The sequence below is a fragment of the Ambystoma mexicanum genome, chromosome 3q, assembly GCF_040938575.1.
Source record: "Ambystoma mexicanum isolate Mex_15411 chromosome 3q, UKY_AmexF1_1, whole genome shotgun sequence".
In the NCBI taxonomy this organism is placed as follows: domain Eukaryota; kingdom Metazoa; phylum Chordata; class Amphibia; order Caudata; family Ambystomatidae; genus Ambystoma; species Ambystoma mexicanum.
The window spans coordinates 232126376-232148945 of record NC_090926.1 but is presented as its reverse complement, the minus strand read 5'-3'; positions in this window follow the sequence as shown (position 1 = coordinate 232148945).

Here is a 22570-nt window from a genome sequence, read left to right as displayed (position 1 = left end):
GCGAAAGGCGGCTCTGAAGAGATCCTTATTTTTTGGGGGATTTTTGTTGTTTTATATTTCTTTTGGTTTTTTACATATGACACATTAGGAGAGGAGGGGAAAGAAGGGTAAGAAAGGGGCACCAACCACGGGGATAAGAAAGGGCAGGTGGAGAGAGGAAGATGTAGGGTTGGCATTATTTAGGATTTGGGCAGACCTTCTCATGCTCCTTGACCGTAGTCTCGAAAGCACTCCGAAGACTCTCCCCCTGCATACATGCAACATACACAATATTGTGAGCCTCAAAAGGTATGGGTCAACAGCATTGTGAATGGCCTGTGAGGCAGTTGGAGGGATGCGCTGTCCCACAGGAGTGTCTCTTGTGGTGACAGGAGTGGAAACAGAGGATGTGGTAGAGGAACTCAACCTACTACGTTGATCACAAGGTACAACCTTGCGAACGGCCCCACCGTGGAACGACCTCAGGTGTCGCTTCATGGATGTCGTACCAAAGCTGTACGAACCAGGCTTCCCATGACTCAGCACCATGTGGCACTGATTGCAGGGGACCTTGTTAGCACGCACTTTTGGCACTCCACCATGAATGGTAAACAACCGCCACACCCAAGACTCACAGCTAGTGCTAGTAGTAGGGACTTCCAATACCTCATCCTCTTCATCCTCTTCATCCTCTTCTACATCCTCACGCCTATTCCCCTCTGCAGGCCCTTGTGGAGGTGGTCGTGGTAGAGGGGCTTGGGGTGGTGCTGAGGCAGATGTAACACCAGCTGGAGCAGCAAGCATAGATGTCATCAGGTCGAAGCAAGAGCAGCAAAATCAGGATGATTAGCAGCCAAAGTAGAAAATGCTCTGTCAGATAGCCAGAAGCACAATAAGGATGAGCTCTGGGGTGTGGCCTTTTATAGGGGTGCAGGTGCAAGCTCCGCAAACAGCCGCGCTGTCCGCGGACAGATTGAACACCCCAAAAAGGCTCAAAAAGTTCCAAAAAGTATGTAGAAAGTCAGGGTCATTGTCTGGGACATGTGCACTGGTGAATATTTACTGTAAAATACTTTGGATTGCCCCAAAAAAGTACTTTTGAAATGTTTGTGGTCCCGAACAGTGTCTGCAATTCAGGACAAACGCTCAGCGTGGGTGCAGTCACATGATGATGTCGCGCACACGTCCGCGAAGGGAACTGGTGTCCGCAGCACACCAAATGCACATGAAGGGTCGTGCACATGTGTTCTACGGACAGTGTTTGGGTCCTCAAACTAATTAAAAGTGCGACACAAGTAATACAGACAGTTACGGACAGGTGCAATGTTCGTAGGACTTATGGGTGTGGTGCGCATGTGCGTAGATGTTCTACAGACAGTACAGACAGGCAAAGTGTCCTTAGGATACCTCCATTTGAGTTAATTCTGAACATTCCGGACACCGAATGTGTTCTAAGAACAGTTCCATGTTGCTTGCGGACAGTACGGACAGGTATAATGGCCTTAGGACACCTCCATTTTGGTTAATTGCGGACATTCCGGACACCGATTGTGTTCTAAGAACAGATCCATTTTACTTGCAGACAGGGCGGACAGGTATAGTGTCCTCAGGACACCCCCATTTTGGTTAATTACGGACATTCCGGACACCAAAAGTGTTGTAAGAACAGTTCTATCTTGCTTGTGGACCGTGCGGACAGGTATAGTGTCCTTAGGACACCTCCATTTTGGGACAATTGCGGACATTCCGAACACCTAGTGTGTTCTAAGAAAAGTTTCATCTTGCATGCGCCCAGTACGGACAGGTATAGTGTCCTCAGGACACCCCCATTTTGGTTAATTACAGACATTGCGGACACCCGCGCTGTCCGTGGACACCTTAACTGCCTTTTTAAAAAAAATAAGACACAAAGGACTACATTAAAACACACATATTATTTTTTTTATTATATACAGATATAACATTTATGAAAGAGACGGGGAAGCAGAAACTGACACAAACACAGGGGAATTAGGGTTTTGGAGAGGATGGATGGGAGGGGATGAAGGGATGGATGTCTCATCAAAATGTTTTTCTTGATATTGAGGGTTTGGGGATAGTTGACTGGGACATGGAGAGGGGTAACAGGTGCATGTGGGACAATGATATTTATTTTTTTCTTTTATGTGGTCTTCCACAAAATGTTTCAAGAGATTGAATTTTTCCATAAGCATATCAATTTTTTGTTGCATGCGCTGCAGAGTATTTTCTAATGTCTCTTTTGGTGTATTAGTTTCAATGTTTGTATGGTCTGTTAAATATATATATATATATATATATATGTTAAGTACACATAAAGTAATGGTTGTTAATTTGCTTATATAGAGAACTGTGTACCATAAGTATCATTGTCTTCAGACATTTCCTCACGTGGGAAATTTTCCTCAAGCCATTCCAAAGTAATGGACATTTCTGTGTAAAAAAAAATATATTACTTTTAGTGTACCAAATACAGAAAGTTTAGAAATATACGAAATATATACGAAAAATGAAGTTTACTTACTAGTTTCTGGTAAGTTGAGTTCTTACTGTTGTGTAGGTCTGCTGTTGCTCTTGGCTGTGCAGTTTCTGTCAGGTAATTATGTTGGAGGCATATCTTTTTTGTTGTGGTATATTCCATTTTAGTACATATGGTATTTAAATGAATGGTTGATGTGTTACATATATAGGTTCCATTTCTTGTTACATATATAGGTTCCATTTTTTATTTATTACATAAAATGTGTTTATGTGCTGCTTTTTGAACTTTTTCAGTGTTTATATAGCATGATAGAGCAATCTAAGATGGGTAGTGTTGATGTTGTCCGCGTCCGTCTGTGGACATACGCATAGTCCGCGGACATCAAAATCACTAGCTGGGGGTTCAGTATGTTCTATGTTACATGTATATAAAGTAAGGGAATCCTAGTAAACATGTATCAAATTCACACTATGAATATGTATATTCAGTAAAGGGAGGTTATGGTTAAGTTGCACTATAAAAACCTATGAAATTCAGTAAATAAACTTTGTTAAAGGGACATTATGGTTAAGTTGCGCTACTAAAAACCTATAAAATTCAGTAAAAAAACTTTGTTAAAGGGACGTTATGGTTCAAAGTAAAACCGAAAAACCCATGAAATTCGCTAGTTATGGTAAGCTAAGCAACCATAACTCGTGCCACCAACGTGCATTGCTAAGACTAACACCCAGAACATCAAAGATGACATCACAAATGTCGTTGATGACATCAATGATGACATCACATGTGTATTTACTTTTTATAAAAACTCTGTATAAGGGATTCTTATTATAATGTTGACAGAAAAAGTGTTAAGGATCATTGGAATAGATATCTTGAGCTATGCAGTGCATTAGACAATGGTCTTCCAGTACAGTGTCCTGTTGTCCATCTTAAGGACTGCATTTCCGTAAAGGGGTGATTACAGGTGAAATTGTAACGTATCTCCCATATAACCCACCTGGAACTCTTTAAACATTAGCTGGAGAGGACCTTTTCGTACAGCGCCACAATCCCTGGCTAGCAGGGCTGCCAGAGAAGTGGGAGATACAGCCATCAGCTCCATAGTCACCTATGCAAGTTTTGGCCCATCAAAGGGGAGACCCATTAATGCAAGAAACATATTCTAAATGCCCAGTGATATGTTCGGATGCCTGGGAATCCAAAACCACCCTTCTAAAGAGGTTCCTTGAGCACCATCAGGGGATCTTCGCCCGCTTGTGGCCATCTCAGGAAACCCCCTTTAAGAGTCTCTCAATTAAATTCTGCACTTTTGCAAGGCAGAGGGTGGAGGATCATACTGAAAACGTACCACAAACAGGAAACTAGCATCCTTTCAATACTATGTAGTTTACTCCAGGTAGCCACCTTGAGGCTTTACCATCTTCTAATGTCCACTGAGCATTTTCTAAGCACCACACTTCTATTCTGCTGTACCAGTCCCTTGGTATTGTGTAATAAACAGAAAAGAACAGAGGGCAACCCTGCCTGGTGCCCCTCTGGATAACAAATTAAGTGGAGATCACAGCATTATCCAACACCCTGGCCTTTGGTTGTGAGTGAAGGGCCCGTAGAGGGTGAAGAAGCGTAGTCCACAACCAAACCTTCTCAGTATATGTGTTAAAGAGGGCCAATTAACGCAATCAAATGCCTTCTTGAACTCAGTCCCCAAAACGGCACTCTGGGTGTCCCTCGTTTTATACACATCAATTATCTTGTCATGACCGTGACAACCTCCAATGAATCCTACTTGCTTTGGTTGTATAAAGGAAGGCATGATTGCGTCCAGTCTTATCCTGATCACCTTGGCCATTAACTCAGCATCAGCGTTGAGCAAATGAATCAGACCCATGGCATGATCTGTTCGGACCCTACAAGGTTTAGGGATCAAAATAAGTCATCAAAATGGGTGCCCTCCCACCTTCCATGAACTCTTACCTCTTAGTCCAGGGAATAAAGATCAAATAGGTTTTACTCAATCATTTTCGAGGTAGATTCGTTCTTCATTTAGCTCTGGAATAGAAATGCTAAAAGGGCTCTTTCAGGTTGTCCTAGAGAACATTACACTTCATGGAAAGCTGTCTTAACTGGACTCTTTGGGATGCCCATCTGGTAGCAAATGAAGGAATGCTGCATGAACCTGTGTCCATACCCCTGAAAAGGTTTAGCCTAAATTCTCGCCTTACAATAGATCTTTTAGTGGGTGGGACAAGGTTCTTCTAAATGTTTAAGCAGTGTTTCCTGCTTATATATCTCTGATCCAAGGTTGATGTGCACTGCTACATAGTTTATTCAAACCCTATATACTTGCAGAGAGAAAGCTTCTCACCTAAGCATCGGTCCACTATTTAGGAGAGAAAGTCATACAATACCACGCCTAAACATGTGACAGTATACATTTTGGGAAGTCAAAATACTTTGATTGCTAACATTTTAGGAGTAAGATTGTAGGTGCCTTTTGTGCTAAAAAATAAAGTAGAGTATCCTCCTGCCTCCAGTTTTCAAGTCTAAAAACAAAATGGAAGCTAATGGATAGTAAATGGATTTGTAAACGTTCAAGTGGGACCACATAGAACTGGGGGATGGACTCCAGGAGAGATTCTAGAAAAATAAACGCACCATCTGTATGTTGAAGAATACTTATGAGGAGCCACAAATGGAAGTCATGTTTTAAACACAGCAATCTATTTAAGTCTTTTGCTTCCTAGCTTCTTGAAAAGAGCTTAGCTGGAGCACTGACTTTAAGAATAATTCTACAGAGCGGTGTGCTCCCACATTAATAGATTACATTTCGAAGCTGCACGGAAGTGGGTACTCGCCCATCAGAGGTATACTAACCCTAATTAAATCAGATGGGAGAAATATTGCTTAGAGTTCTTCTGAGATTTGCAGTGGAATTTTGGCCTCCTATGTTAGGTTAATTGATCACGCCCAGACAACTGATTTTTCATTTATAAATGTAAACTGGCAAAAAGGGATTATAAATCGTGAGATTGCACTGGACAGACTTAATGCTTTTGTAAACAGTTTATGTAACAATATGAGAGGGGGTCATCTTGTGGTATTGGGAGACTGTAACGCTCATTACGTTCAATCACATTGCCTAAGCGGGTCCAATTTAATACGGGTCTAGGGAATGGGTTGAAGTATACTTTAAACAGGCTAGGACAAAAAATGTTATATGGTGCGATTGCCAGTGACATCCATTCCAAGTCAAGTTGGAGCAACACCATCAGTGGAGTAACTTTGCTGAGAATGTTGGGGGGGACATGACAACTGAAAGAAAGGGGCAGGGTGGAGGAATGGCAGAAGGGGGCTCTGAGGGATAACACTAAACGACTACACCACAAGACTCCATTGCCGACTCTCTGTTATAACTTTCATAAGACTGGTGGCGTACCTTTAAAATTCAATTCTAAAGACACGTCAGTCTTCTGAAACTTATAACACCAGAGTTGGTCTTTAGAATTTACTGCATTGACAACAGTAAAAAAGCCTGTACCTCCTCTACCTAAAGAGTGCCTGCAAGCAGGCTGAAGGGAGCTGGTGTTTGATTATTGCCACTCAAACAAGCATGTAGACATAATACTAAATGGATGCCTGCACAATTTTAAAACAGCACATTAGGTTGCTTATTCTGATTTAATGAATTACTTGCAACATTCAGATTCATTAAAATTAAGGTATATTTTCCTGTGTTCAAATGACCCCAGGCACTAGCATACTGAACGGGAGGCCAGACTGAGACATTTGTCAGTGGGACGCCACTCCCGTTCAGCACCTCAAAGAGGGTGCTCAATGGGAAATGTGTCCTACTGGCAAGACAATGTGTGCCAAGCAATACTTATTGTCCTGGCAGCAGGACACCTTACCTTTTACGAACGGTAGAGGTGTCCAGCAGCCCGCACAATGTCCTAAGGAGCTCTTGGAAGCAGAGGATCCTCATGTTTCTCTGTGTGAACAGAGCATTACACTATGAGCTATTAGGCACTCATGGGAGGGGGAGGGCGACTATTAGCAGGGACTTTTGTCCCTTTAGAAATGTGTATTGGAGGTAGTGATCAGAAGTGAGAAGGGTGCATAATGTTGCATGCTTTATGAAATAATGCCTATGGCTTTAAAACCCAAGGGGGATTTGGTAGGCTCACGTTCATCTGCATGATACTATTGTGACTTTGCATGCAGGATGGGGAGAATAAATCTAAAGCTATGCTCTCATTCATCAACATAGTTCTATGACAATGGGCCTCATTACGATATGGGCGGTAACCATGGCGATATTTGCACCATGGTTGCCACCAGTAAACTACCGATTCCGCCATGGTGAATGGCGGAAGTAACGCTCCATTCCAAGGTTTGCGGGGGCGATAATTCCCCATTCACCATGGCCCTTCCCCATTCCCATTTGAGCCCCCATAGGGCTCAATGGGAATGGGGAAGGCGGTAATTATGGTACCGCAAATTGCAGTACCGTTATTACCTCCAAAGTCCCTTCGCGGGTCCTGTCCTTAACAGCTGGTTTTACCAGCTCTTAAGGGAGGACCCGCAAAGGGAACTCGTAATAGGGCGGTAAGGGATTACCAGTACCGGTGCCCTTACCGGTACCAGTAATCCCTTACCGCCCGGGTCGTAATGAGGCACAATGTATATAGTGTACAATTAGTTGACTATGAAAGGCTAGCTTACTATGTAGTGTGGTTTGCTTCCAAGTCACTGCTAAAAATAATTATGTCAGCACATGATGAAATGTAAAGCAAAACCTTAATACATATCTATATCAAATAAACCTGGGAAGATGTGCAGTTGATTAAATTGTCCAAATCCCAGTTTCACCATTTAATCAAAGTGTGTGATCATGAGCAATTCATGTAATCACATTAGGCCTCATTACAAGGTTGCCGGTCCGGTAACAATGGTACCAGTAAGCTTGACGATACCGTTATTACTGGACCGGCAAACTACGAGATCTGCTCGTGGGTGCCTGTCAACCCGGCAGGCCTGACATGCTGGGCGGAATGGCACCCGCGAGCAGACCTACACGGTAGCGCTGGCACCATTATTAACTGTGCTGGCGCTACCGGCCTGCCCATTCCCATTGAGTCCTATGGGACTGTAAGAGATTTTGTCTTATTGGGGTACATTTGGGAATTGGCAGTATTTTCCTTACCGTAAAATCTTGGTGGTAAATTGGCCCTACACTTAGAGTGGGTTTGGTATTACTCTATTTTGGTGATTATATATTGTTAGTTTATATTGATGGTCATTTTAGTGGTGTCTTATTTTGTGGTATTTTCAGAATGACCTCATTTTAATGGTATAGTGGTGAGCATGTTTTCTTTTATACTACAACCCCATCATAAACACACCTTTCATTTCCATTAGAATGTCTTCTAGTTGCCTGTAGAGAGCCCCAGACCTAGGACACTTCAGAGAACCCAATGAGTTTATTCAGACTGCCACCTATAGTTTGTGGCTGGTATTACTGGCTTATGTACATCCATTAATCTAAGTGCCAGATTAGGCACCCCTTCCCTGCAGCATGCAAGGAAGGAATCACTCATTACATTTCACACACACACCTCCTACTTTGTAGATATTTACTACTGACTTTCTCTTGTTTGCTATTTTAACTAAAGTGGTAAATTGGTAAATACACTACTGCACTGATATAAACATCACCTCTGTGCTTCACAGATGCATGAATGACACCAAAGTCTCTGTTTTTTTTTATCTGTACTTTGTATTACATGACAATTACAAACTGCAAAACATCTTACCATATGATATTTACAGCATCACCTGCAAGATAAAAGAACAACAGAAATAAGCAGGTATTTTGCAAACACAAATGTATGTTCTCACACCTTGAACATAGAGAGAAAAATAAACATGACATTGTTTCTAACCTCCCTGCACTGCCAATAAATGCTAGCAACACACATACATCATACTTTTTGTTTTCCTCACTTGACACCAATCTTACCATGGCCAGTGAAATCTGGAGTCCCCGCACAACCTCGCTGTCTTCGGAGACCCAGGCTCAGTGCCAAACCCCTTTCGTGTGTGTGGGGAGCTGCCAGCTGATTATGCTCGTAGCCAGCGCACAGTCCACTTAGAGTTCAACAGATATGGCACCGTCCGTCTCCTGGTCCCAGCACGAACTGCCACCTCCCTTCACTTCATTTCTTAGGAAAACTCTCATTCAGCCCTCTGTTGACGTGGTTTATCCACCTACAATCCCTACCAATCAGAATAAAAAGAATGTGAGCTGTGCCAGCCTTCATTTTTCAAGACAATGAAGACTTCATTTTCAATGCAACTGTTTCATTTTCCTTCCTGCATTTGACATATTTTTGTTCTCCACAAGATGAAGAAAACGCTAGTGTGCATTTCTTCATGAAAAAACATTTCAAACAGTGCATCCAAAACATGGACTATATTTCATTGTGCACAGCAGATTGCATTATAATGTTAGAGAAGTTAAAATTAGTACTTTAGTAATGTTAGTACAAGGTTAATCAGTTATGTATTCTAATGCAGTTTTCATACATGAAACATCCAATTTAAATTGTGCACCTCTTTATTTTAACTGGCAGCACACTGTGGGCCTCATTACACGCTAGGCGGTGGACCAAGGTGCTATTAGCACCTTGGTCCATGCCGGTAAAATATCAGCACCGCCTTGGAGGAAAGGGGAATTACCGCCCTATTCCAAGGTTGGCGGGGCGATAATTCCCCCTTCCCCATTGCCCTTCCCCATTCCCATTTTTGCCCCATAGGGCATAATGGGAATGGAGAAGGTGCTAATTACGGTACCGCAAATTGCGGTACCGTAATTAGCACCCTGGTCCCTTTGCGGGTTGGTTTTTAACGCCTGCTAAGAAGCAGGCGTTAAAGTACCAACCCGCAAAGGGACCTCGTAATCAGGCGGTAAGGGTTAACGGTCACCGGTACCATTACCGGTGACCGTTAACCCTTACCGCCTTCCGTGTAATGAGGCCCTGTGTTTTTTATGTGTTCAGACAACTTTGCATGCTGGCTGTTAATGAAATAATGCCTGCAGTTTCAAACTGGGCCTGGCTGTATTTCTCTGCTGTATGTTGCATGTTGGCAATAAAACCCCACATATCCTTACATATGGCTGCACCTCCATGCTGCATGTTGCATGGCAATAAAATCCCATATATATATATTTACATATTCCCTCCTTTTTCCCACAATTCTGGCTAACAAACGCATAATTGGAGGAAACCTTTTAAAATGTACATCTCTCTTTTTCCATCATATGAATCACAATTGAAATAATAGAAACTTAATAAAATGAACATTTAAACATTTCATAACAAACCACTGCTTAATCATAACAAAGTAAAACAGATCCCAAATAGACCCACAAGTCCTCATGCATAGGTGCATGTGCATGTATAACGAAATATTTACATGTTTCTTTCCAACCGAAGTGTTCACGTATGTTTCAATGTCTTTTCAATCATAGTCTTTCATTGTGTGAAATCAACATTTCATATATGAAAACAAAATAATAAAATAAAATAAATAACCAAAACAAATTACTAACATAACTAACCAAAACAATTAAATTAAATAACAAATTTGTGAGTCTCCATCAACCTCACTTTCAGTCACATAGGATGATACCATGCTCCACCCGCAACGCTGCAGAATTAAGTTCTACACACTACTGTTCCATTGATGGCATTCACCATCTTCATGACCGCACCTCTGAGATGTCCTGATCACCAAATTTTCATCATATGGTTCGTTCGGTGGAATTCTTTCATCCTGGCGCTCTTGGGTGTTTTTCCACAGAAATCACCTCTTTAGGCACTCCATACTTCGGTCCGGAGGCTTTACTTGGGCTTCATCCCGTGGGCTCCAGGACTCCATCATCTCTCGCGTCCTCCGGTCCTGCGACCTCTGACCCCAACCAATGTTAGTTATTTTTTTCTAAATCAAATAGAAAAGGAACAGATTAAGTACATAGCACAATACCAGTTTCACCCTTTCTACCACTTTGCCAAAAACAAAATGTGGTCCCCAAAATATTGTGATTTACTCTTCCGAATATTTGCAACTAAGCACATCTTAGAGAGAAAACCCGTAAACCACAAGAAAAGAAGCATGCGCCGTAGAGAGCCAGAGCCTGCAATACTGGCAGATGTGCCAAAAATGAAAGACCTACAGGCGCTGATAATGTCCTCTCTGAGCATATCCATTACTCCATTTCTTAACCTGTATGAGAATCTTAACGACACTACTAAGGATCTGCTAGCTGCAGTCACCTCACTGACTAACAACACAAGGAATATTGAAAAGGAGTCTATGGACTGTAAGGTGGCCATGCAGGAGACGAACAATAAGGCCGACCGGACGTATGCAGCCTTGATGGACCAAGTCATAAATGCAAACATTGACAAAAAACTCTTGGCTGAGGTTGCCAAAGAAGCCCTTAACCTCTTCCGAAAAAACAAGATTCATGGCGACTTAACATCAGCTGATAACAGTGCAAAGTGCCAACTCGCGACCGCTTGGGATAAGGTCGGGTCTCCTTTAAGACCTGACATCGGGCACTTAACAAACAAAGGCGAGGGTGCAACAGGGAAGCCTGTCGACAAAACTGATCATATGGATGGTACTGTTGACCTACGGGTCCCGACAGTGGCTGTTACTGAGGCTGGAACATCCCTCATATGTCTTCTCATGCCGACACTGGTCTGCCCCCTCCTGACTCACTTAAGGATAGTTGCTACGTCACACCAATGGACCAAACATCTATAAGTAGAGCGCTACCTAAAACCAACAGTGGGTTTGCAAAAGCTGTAAAAGAGTATAAAGACGTTGCAAACTTAGCTCTACGGTATCTGCAAAGGCCTTCTTCGTCAATATCGTGTGCCCTTCTGGAGTTGTGCCCAAAAGAACCACTACAAACAACCACGGACGCTGTGGTTAAACCCCCTGTTATCTATGACCCCCCTATGATCTACGACGTTTTCAAACCTCCAGTAGACTTACGAAAAACGAGTAAGTCTAATGGCCAAGTGGCCAATCAACAAGTGCGCCTGTAATGAAGTAATAAAACCAACCGGCAAGGAAAGCGAGGAGAGGTAACAATAACTCTCGGCCATTTTTGCGTAATATCAAAACTGTGAACGTAACTGTTACCGGCGTGCTACCAAAAAGTAATTCTTTGGAACGAAAGCAGCTGGCTAAAAACGCTAAAAAGGTGGCAACAGAGTTGGAGGGTTGGCTCACTTGCATCAGTGATGTATCTGACACTCTGATGAATGCATCAATATACGAGGACGTTGAACTGAGCGTCATCGGTACAGATACGGCCTACGAACTGATGGTTCCCACGCCTTCTCGTGATATTCTACCCCCGATTTGCAGATAGTGAACAACTCAGCGTGTGGCACTTCTAAAAAACCATCTATTGGACAGTTGCAGACCGCAAAAGAGGGGCCAATAGAAGAGGTCGCCTCATCCATAGTGCCAAGCCAGTCTCAATTTCCATTGCCACCCCAGCCTGTAGACTCGGCCCTAAGCATTGCAAAGATGCCCCTCACTTCGCCGTTGACTTCAACAAAAGAGGGGTCCAAAGGTGCAGACAACCAAAACAAAGAGGCAAGATCTTGTCAACTGTTCCAACTGCCGGTCCGGCCTCCCCCTGAAAAAGTCGACCAGAGTCCTCAATTCATAAACCTGGCCAACAAACGGAAATTGTTGGAGGAGAAGGCGAGCACACGAGATGTAACGCCGCGGATTAACTCCTCCACAGTCACTCGGACAGACAAGGTTAACCTGTCGGTGGATGATGTGAGAGTGCCTTCCGGTCTGTCTGTGTCATCATGTGAACCTAGATCGGACACTAGGTTGTTTCTAAGTACAAAACATTCAATGCCACAGTCTGACAGGCGGAAACCCATGAACAGGAATCACCAAGTTGCAAACGAGAATGAAGGCAAGCTACATGGCTTTCACCGTCTCCTACTGGAACGCATTGATTCTACGGACTTAATTTTAAACCGCCACAATGTACTCTGGCTGTGCCATTTGATCCCGAGTCTAAGTGCAATTGAATCTGATGACTTCAAGATTGTAGAATTCTTTAATGAGAAGAAAAACAACGCCGTTATTCTACATCTTCAGTCAAAACTTATTGTTGATGCTTTGCTCGATGCTGGTCCGGTGTTGCTGTCATTGGGGTTCGACATAACAAGAGCGGACCAATGTTTTCAGCCTTCTCTACCTAAAAGTGACTTTGGCAATACATCAGATCTAGTGACAAGCCGAGCTTGGTTGCATCAAATTGAACTAAATAAATTGGCTGCAACGACATAGACAACGTCGCCCACGGTGAAGCCTGTGGTGGCACTCCGAAAAGGGGAGCTTATAAGAATCACAGTCAATGGAGTACAGCGTGAGCCATTATCAACTGTCAACGATACGATGGAATCCAATGTGCCCCATGGGGCGTCCGACTGGTCTTGGATAGCTGCCAACCTAAATAATGTCTCGAATAATTAATGCCAGGCCTTAGAAAACCAAAGTACCTGCCTATTGGCATCTTGGAACACCAGAGGCTTTAATCATTTGTTTGAGACCGCATGGGCAACCGACTTGGACCTCCCGTGCCTATAAGAGACTTGGCTAAGAGCAAGCCCGACTTTGGAAGGATTTGAAATCGCATGCAATCCAGCGATCAGTCAACCAAAGGGTAGACCAATGGCAGGTCTGTCGCCCTTCATTCAGATTTCAACAATTGATCTAACACAGCTCGAAGAAATCAAGGGTGTTCGATTACACATTATTAATGTCTATTGGAATCATCGTGCCAAAGATGCAATGTCGTTTCTAGATAGCGTGACAGCAGCAATTGACGAACTCCTTGAAAAGGAACACCCGTTAGATCTCATTGTGCGCAGCGGCTTAAACATTGCATGTCTGAGTGAGAAATGTCATCTGGAACAAAAAGCAACTCAATGGTGCTCAGATTGACATACGTGGTCTGTCTATGCTTAATGGCCACACAGTGGGAGACACTCCAGCTAAACCCATGTGGAGAAGGTTGGACCAAACTTCAGTTCTTGACTACATATTCGTCACAGAAAACTTCCACAAGAGAGTGCGGCAACTAAACATCATTGAAACAGCTCATAGTAACCATGACATGGTGCAACTTTCATTTAACAACCAGACTGACAGTATCCAAGTGAGCTGGCCTTATTCGGTAAGCACAGGGTCTAGTAGGATCTGTCTAAACCTCCTTGAGTCTGAAGTAGCGAGTATAACATCAAATTTCACCGAAAACACAGAGGGTCTGGAATACCAACATCTACTGTCTCAATTTGAAGAACAAAAACACAATCTGAGACAAGTCGAATTACATCCAAAACACAAATGTGACTTGTCCGTACTTCAACGAAAAAGACGGATGATGCAAGAAATAAGGAAACTAAAAGGGCCTTGTAATGACATCAAGAAACACTCCAAATGGGCAACTAAGCAACAATACAAGAAGTGGCTGAAGTCACATGCCGCCATCATGCTACACAATGACTCAGAGAAAATGATGGCAAAAATGGAAGGGAAAAAGTCTGCGGCTTTTTGGAATCTGATAAACAGCAATTTGGCACCTCAACAGGCCCTACAGGCCAACGCTGTTACTGAAAAAGTATGGGTAGAGTTTTACTCAGCCCTATTCTGTAAAAATGAACTATCAGTTTCCTTTGATCTACCGGCTGTATCTAAATGGGACCTGGAATTCGAAAGAGATGACAGCTTACTTGTCATCAAAGGTGTGCGTGAATCTAGAGCCCCAGGCCCTGATGGTCTGACGAACTATACAATCAAACGCAACCCAGAACTATGGGCAGACTTCTGTGTTACGCTATTCAATCGCATCATTAAGAACCGCTCTACCCCCATCTCTTGGAAAAGCGCTGTTGTGGTCCCTATTTTCAAAAAAGGGGAACGAACCAATCTGAAAAACTATAGCGCTCCTTGATGTTGTAGGGAAGATTTACGCCACTCTTCTGCAACGCAAAATTTTGAGGTGGGTTAAAGACTTCAATCATATAGATCCGAGACAAGCGGGATTTGTAAAGGGGGTTGGTTGCGGCCTAAATCTGCTTCTATTGAATCTTCTAAAGATGGAAGCAATTAGATCTAATTCAAGGATTTATCTAGCATTGATAGACCTCTCTAAGGCATTTGACAGCTTTAACAGAGACCTTTTGTGGAAAAAATTAGACAAGTGGAACTGCCCTCCGAACCTAGTGGACGCCATCCGTGACTTGCACACGGGGACGTCCATTAGGATTTGCTTTGATATGAAGGGCACTTTGTCAACTAAAATCAGCACATACAAGGGCGTGAAACAGGGCTGTCCCTTGGCAGCAACAATATTTAATCTGTTCATATCAGACGTAAGGGATGTTTTCTGTGGCACCAAAACGTTTCCATCTAAAATGCATGGATCACCCATTGATTACTTAGTGTATGCTGATGACCTTGTTCTGATCAGACTCCGGTAGGTCTTCAGCGTAAAATGAATCTGATAGACACTTATATAATATCCAATGGGTTGCAAATTAACAAACAAAAATGCAAAATCCTGATTTTGGAGAAACTGTCAGGTTCGAACAGAAGGGGGAAGAAACACAACTGGTTCATTGCCAAACACCAAATTCAGCTCGCAAAATACACCACATACTTAGGTATGAGATTCAGCGCGAGCAGAAACGATGCACCATGGGGCAAAGCAGTCAAAAGCAAGTGTCGGCAGCTGGCATGTCAAGCCGTACTGATTAACAACAAATACGGAAAATTCTCACTAAAACCTGTTATCATGTTCTTCCAACAAAAGGTCGTGCCGATTCTAATCTATGGAGGTGAAAATTCATTTGCTTGCCCTAGTGACTTATGGAGCTCTTTGGAAAACATCTTCTGGTCCCGAGTACTTCATTTACCGCGGGTTACCTCAACCGTATGTATACAGTACAAATTAGGCTTAATTTCAATTCATGCAAGAGTATCATGGAATTTATAGAGCCTGTATCGTAAAACGATGTTGAGGACACCTGCACCCCATTTCTGCATCCTGCACATGCCTGACACCGAGAAAGAGTTATACCATCCTTTCTAAATGGAACCCCTTGTGTCAAGATTTATTAGAAGAGTACGACATCACTCTCACAACGTTAACAGAAAACTCAGAGTCAGCTAAGAGGAAGATCTGGAGATTGGACTGGATTAAGACCTGTGATTTAAGAGCAACCTCTAAACTGATGCATGAAGCACCAGGTGAGGCTAAAGCCTACAACCAATGACTGTCCTATCTAACACGCATACCAAACCAATATGCAAGGGCCCTTTATATGCACTTCAGATTAAATGCTTTTCCTACAAAAGAATGCATAGGCACTTGGTTCAAACACGCAAACCTTAACCCTATGTGCCGTTTCTGTAATGACGCCAAAGAAACACTAAAACACCTGACAATGTCATGCTCGGATTTTGAGCATCAAAGAGGTCTTATCTTTCCTCCAGTTACTAACAGCCATCGAACAAAAAGCACTGATGAGTGGTGGAATGCACTGTTTGAAGGATCCAATAGAGTAGTTTTATTTGCCCTGATAAATTTTCTTCAAGTGATAAAAACTCAGTTGGAAGAACAGGATCTAACAACAATATAAGTGGCCAAGGAAAAATCGCAAGACCGGCAGAACAATGGGCACGCCTGACTGAACTGTATAAGACAAAATGGACTGCGAAAGCCACGAGGAGGGAGGGAGGGATGGAAAGGAAAGGAGTAACTCCTTATTTGTTTTGTTTTATGTTTTCTTTTTTAAAGGTTGAACAAACCAATAAAAATACAAAAAAATGTATATATATACATTTCAAATTATTATACATCAAAACAATTTTTATGCAGAACATTTCAGCACATTGTACCATAGTAAGTTAACCTGATTCAACACCTTCTACCAATAAATATATTACCGCACTTTTCCCAAATGTGGTACTTTCATTTGCATTTATCTCCACACTAAACATTATCTCCAGTTTTTTATGGCGTGAGACATTTTGAAATAGTCACTGCATCTTTCCTTTCCATGTAATGAGTGCACTTAACCCGTCTCTACCTGCTCAAGTCTCCTGATTCGTGTTTAGGGTGACAGGGCTTAATTTGGTTAACATCAACAAATTGTTCTGTCACCATTTCACCCTATGTCATTACTATCTTATAAACTACCGGGGACACTTTATCTACTATCTCAAAGGAACCTTGCCATGCCGCAAGAAATTTGCAGGCCGATTCATGGAATAAATGTGCGCCGAAAATCCCGGCGCAGAGGGGCCAATACGTGCGCTGCGCCGAAAATAAGCGAAAAGCGCAGGGAAACCAGCGCACGTCGATTCATGGAAGTCCGTGCGCAAGAAAAGCAGAGGACGTGCGCTGAAAAAGCACGCGGCGCAGGCCGGCGCACAGGTCAACCAACGTCGTGCGCCACGGCCACTGCGCTATCACTCCGAGCGCAGCGCACAGCTCTAAAGTAGGCGGAACACAGGGCGGGACACTCGGAATGGGGAATAAAATGGGGCACAACACTCGGAATGGGGAAGAATGTGGGCGGCACGGGGAAAGTATAGGAGGCAAGTGCGCGGAACGCCCACACGCTCGCATACAACACGTATTCATGGAATAGAATAGGGCAAAAAAGCGCACGCTCAAAGCAGCGCACAGGCACAAACAGGCACAAACACGACCGCCACAAGAAAGCAGGCGGTAGCGTCTCTGCGCCTGCAAGAAATGTGCGCTAAAAGGTGCGCCAACAAATAGCACCTATATACAGACATGATCAATGTCCAATACTGTGGCCCTCCAGGACAAATGACGTACAAAGGGGTACCCACAAACACAGACACGCGCTGAGAGAAAAAATAAACGTGTGCGTGCATACCGGGGTGCGCGAGAAGTTGCACACGCGATATGGCCAGGTACGTGGATTACAGGGGTGCGCGGGAAGTTCCACACGCGATTAGTCAGGGTACGTGGATTGCAGGGGTGCGCGGGAAGTTCCACACGCGATATGGCCGGGTACGTGGATTGCAGGGGTGCGCGGGAAGTTCCACACGCGATTAGTCAGGGTACGTGGATTTCAGGGGTGCGCGGGAAGTACCACACGCGATATGGCCGGGTACGTGGATTTCAGGGGTGCGCGGGAAGTTCCACATGCGATATGGCCGGGTACGTGGATTGCAGGGGTGCGCGGGAAGTTCCACACGCGATATGGCCGGGTACGTGGATTTCAGGGGTGCGCGGGAAGTTCCACACGCGATATGGCCGAGTACGTGGATTGCAGGGGTGCGCGGGAAGTTCCACACGCGATATGGCCGGGTACGTGGATTGCAGGGGTGCGCGGGAAGTTCCACACGCGATTAGTCAGGGTACGTGGATTTCAGGGGTGCGCGGGAAGTTCCACACGCGATATGGCCGGGTACGTGGATTTCAGGGGTGCGCGGGAAGTTCCACACGCGATATGGCCGGGTACGTGGATTTCAGGGGTGCGCGGGAAGTTCCACACGCGATATGGCCGGGTACGTGGATTGCAGGGGTGCGCAGGAAGTTCCACACGCGATTAGTCAGGGTACGTGGATTTCAGGGGTGCGCGGGAAGTTCCACACGCGATATGGCCGGGTACGTGGATTGCAGGGGTGCGCGGGAAGTTCCACACGCGATTAGTCACGGTACGTGGATTTCAGGGGTGCGCGGGAAGTTCCACACGCGATATGGCCGGGTACGTGGATTGCAGGGGTGCGCGGGAAGTTCCACACGCGATATGGCCGGGTACGTGGATTTCAGGGGTGCGCGGGAAGTTCCACACGCGATATGGCCGGGTACGTGGATTTCAGGGGTGCGCGGGAAGTTCCACACGCGATATGGCCTGGTACGTGGATTGCAGGGGTGCGCGGGAAGTTCCACACGCGATATGGCCGGGTACGTGGATTTCAGGGGTGCGCGGGAAGTTCCACACGCGATATGGCCGGGTACGTGGATTTCAGGGGTGCGCGGGAAGTTCCACACGCGATATGGCCGGGTACGTGGATTGCAGGGGTGTGCGGGAAGTTCCACACGCGATTAGTCAGGGTACGTGGATTTCAGGGGTGCGCGGGAAGTTCCACACGCGATATGGCCGGGTACGTGGATTGCAGGGGTGCGCGGGAAGTTCCACACGCGATTAGTCAGGGTACGTGGATTTCAGGGGTGCGCGGGAAGTTCCACACGCGATATGGCCGGGTACGTGGATTTCAGGGGTGCGCGGGAAGTACCACACGCGATATGGCCGGGTACGTGGATTTCAGGGGTGCGCGGGAAGTTCCACACGCGATATGGCTGTGTGCTCCCAGGCATTACCTGTACACCCTCCACGGCCCCTGCAGGCAGCACACACCACAGGGAACTACCCTGCACACCTGCTCATGTCTCCCACCACCCCCACCCCTCATCCACCAGGGACACCCTCCACCAGGCCCCCACCCATGTCTCCCACCACCCCCACCCCCAGCACTGTGGGGAACCTGCCAGCAGGCCCCCACCCATGTCCAACCCATGTCTCCCACCACCCCCACCCCCAGCACTGTGGGGAACCTGCCAGCAGGCCCCCACCCATGTCCAACCCATGTCTCCCACCACCCCCACCCCCCATCCACCAGGGACACCCTCCACCAGGCCCCCACCCATGTCTCCCACCACCCCCAGCACTGTGGGGAACCTGCCAGCAGGCCCCCACCCATGTCCAACCCATGTCTCCCACCACCCCCACCCCCCATCCACCAGGGACACCCTCCACCAGGCCCCCACCCATGTCTCCCACCACCCCCACCCCCAGCACTGTGGGGAACCTGCCAGCAGGCCCCCACCCATGTCCAACCCATGTGTCCCACCACCCCCACCCCCAGCACTGTGGGGAACCTGCCAGCAGGCCCCCACCCATGTCCAACCCATGTCTCCCACCACCCCCACCCCCAGCACTGTGGGGAACCTGCCAGCAGGCCCCCACCCATGTCCAACCCATGTCTCCCACCACCCCCACCCCCAGCACTGTGGGGAACCTGCCAGCAGGCCCCCACCCATGTCCAACCCATGTCTCCCACCACCCCCACCCCCCATCCACCAGGGACACCCTCCACCAGGCCCCCACCCATGTCTCCCACCACCCCCAGCACTGTGGGGAACCTGCCAGCAGGCCCCCACCCATGTCCCCCTGGCCCCAGGTCCTGACGATACACAATCATGGCAGTAATGGCCAGCATACCCAGGCAAGGATTGCATGCACCCACATAGTGAATGCAATCACATGACACAACCCCAAAGGCAAGTATGCAAAAGAACACATGTCTGTCACACACACATACACAATGGGTGCAAGTGAATGTCAAAACCCATATCATGACATGTAAGAAACCAAAGAGAAAATAACACAAGTGTAAGATAAAATAAAAAAGTATTAAAAACACAAATCAAGTAAACCAATAAAACATACAACTATGTGGCAAAGTAAATAAAAGGTCCATGTCCGAGAACAAAAATGATAAACCAAAAAACAAAGGATTAAAAAATCAATATAATTTGTCCAAAGCAAAACCATGTAGTAGGAAATCAAAGAAAAACCATTACGTCATGGTGTAAACAATAAAAAAATTAAAAAATGTATCTCCCAAAATATAACAATATATACACGAATGTTCCAGGGTCCATGAGCCCAACAGCACAAATGAAACCTAATACTAACTAATAAAATAAATATGTACAAAAAAGTGGCCATTGTCCGAGCGGTCCAAAATAATAAAAATAAATAAAGGAAACCTAGCACTAACTAACTAAAAAACTATATACAAAGGCAGCGGGCTAGTCCTGCGGCTCACTTGGTGATGCTGGCCAGGGCATCCTCGAACTCCATGTCAATGTCCTGGAGGCGGGACTCTGTCCTGGCCCCGAGGTCTCGCAGGGACAACCCCATGTGCTCACCAAAATCCCTGCGAGCCTCCTCGAGGCACTCAGCCCGCCTCAATGCCCGATGCATGGAGATCTCCGCCCTGGCCATGGCGAGCCGCTCCTCTTCCGCCCGCTGCCGCTCCGCACCTATCCGCTGGCCAAACTCCTCCCACACGGAACACACCGCCATGCCAGGGTTGCCCTGCCCTCCGGCCGATGCCTGCCCCTCTGATCTTGATGGCCCTGAGCCATGATGCCTCCCACGTCGAGCCCGCTGCTGCCTCCGACGCCACTGCCTCTGCCAGCACGACGGCATCCAGGCTGATGGTAACCACCGACGCCGTCGTGCACGTGCCCTGCCCGATGATGCCGGCACATCTTCCATCTGCTGGGGTCCACTTGCTGTGTCGTCCACCCCTGCTGGACCTCCGACTCCCAACTGTGGCAGGGATGGGATCCCCACCGAGCTGGCTGCATTGGTCGGGGCAGGTCCACAGGGGGCCATGGTGGCATCTGGGCCGGAAGACGGCAAGGAGAACGACCGTTGGATAGCCTGCACAGAGGAGGAGAGGGCCGTCAGATTGGCCAACACATGCAGGAACCCCCCGAACATGGCCGATCCCAATTGGGCCACGTCGGCACGGTGCACTTCGTGATGACGTGCGTGCTCCTCCCGGGAAGCACGCACGTCATCACGAATCACAGCCGTGCGCATTGCGACCCCAATCAGGACCTGCTCCACGCGGCCAGGGGTTCCCACGGCCGCAGGTGGAGGGGAGTCTTTGACATTGGCATTCCCCACTACCTGCGGACGGGCCTGGGACGGGGCATCCCTGCTGGTGCATGGTGGTGCACTCACAGGGTCAGGGACAGCGACATGCACAGGCACCTCCACGGTGACCTGTGCTGCCTCCTGGCCCTGGCCCTGGACTGCACCACTTGCACCAGCAGGGATGCTCCCACCAGGCCCCATGTGTGCACCAGTGTCGGCCTCCTCCTCCTCTGTGCAAACCACCAACCTGGATGGCTCCTCACCGTCTCCCGCCGTAGCAGGCCCCTGTGGGGGCTCACCCACCCCTTCCGCTGCAGCCGTGGGGGCATCCCCGCCGCCTTGCTCCACAGCGCCGTCTCCGCCCTCTTCTTCACTAGCCGCTGCGTAGAGGGAGACAAAGGACACAAGCATCAGGCTACTGTAAAATGGTCCCCTAGACAGGAAGCAATAGCAGATGAGCACCCCTGTCAAAGTACACTTCCATCATGTCCCTCCATAACACATGGGTCAGTCCAGGCAAAACACACACAGTAACAGGCATGGTGCATGCCATGCACATTTCCATGCATGTCCAATTGACTCTTGAAACATTCAATGATATGTGACTCACATGCATCATGGCTCATGCATATCACATGCACACACTTCACCTCAGTCACATCCATCTGGCCCCAAACACAACGAACACAGGCGAAACAAGGGTTAGTTGGGTGCGTCACAGAATCTGTGCATTGTCACACACATGTGTCATGCATCCATGGCATGCACAAGTCACAGACACGCAGGTCAGGCACACAGACATGGCTACCATATATGTACCTGGCATCAGCACCCATCCTTCACCCCCATCCATGTCCAGGTACAGAGACTGGCATGCTCTCATGTCCTAAATCTGCATAGGGCTCCCCATGCCACATTTCAACACATGCAACAACCATGTGGGTCACACATCACTGGTCGCACATGCATTACCATGATGTCCCTGCACACATACATGCATACATGGCCCATGGCACACATACAGGCAAGTATCATAGAACCAGCACACCGCAACATGCCCTGTCTCACACAGTAATGCTTGCACACTTACCGCTCAACTCCAGACGGGCCTCCCTCTCAAGGACCTGGGCGTGGAGCGCTGGGCGTACGCGTTCCAGGACCCTCTTCTGGATGTAACTCATGCGGCCCTGGCCCCCCTCCACGAGGCGCCGGGCCTTCACAAGGGTCCTGGACCTCAAGTCCTCCCAGCGCTTCTTGATCT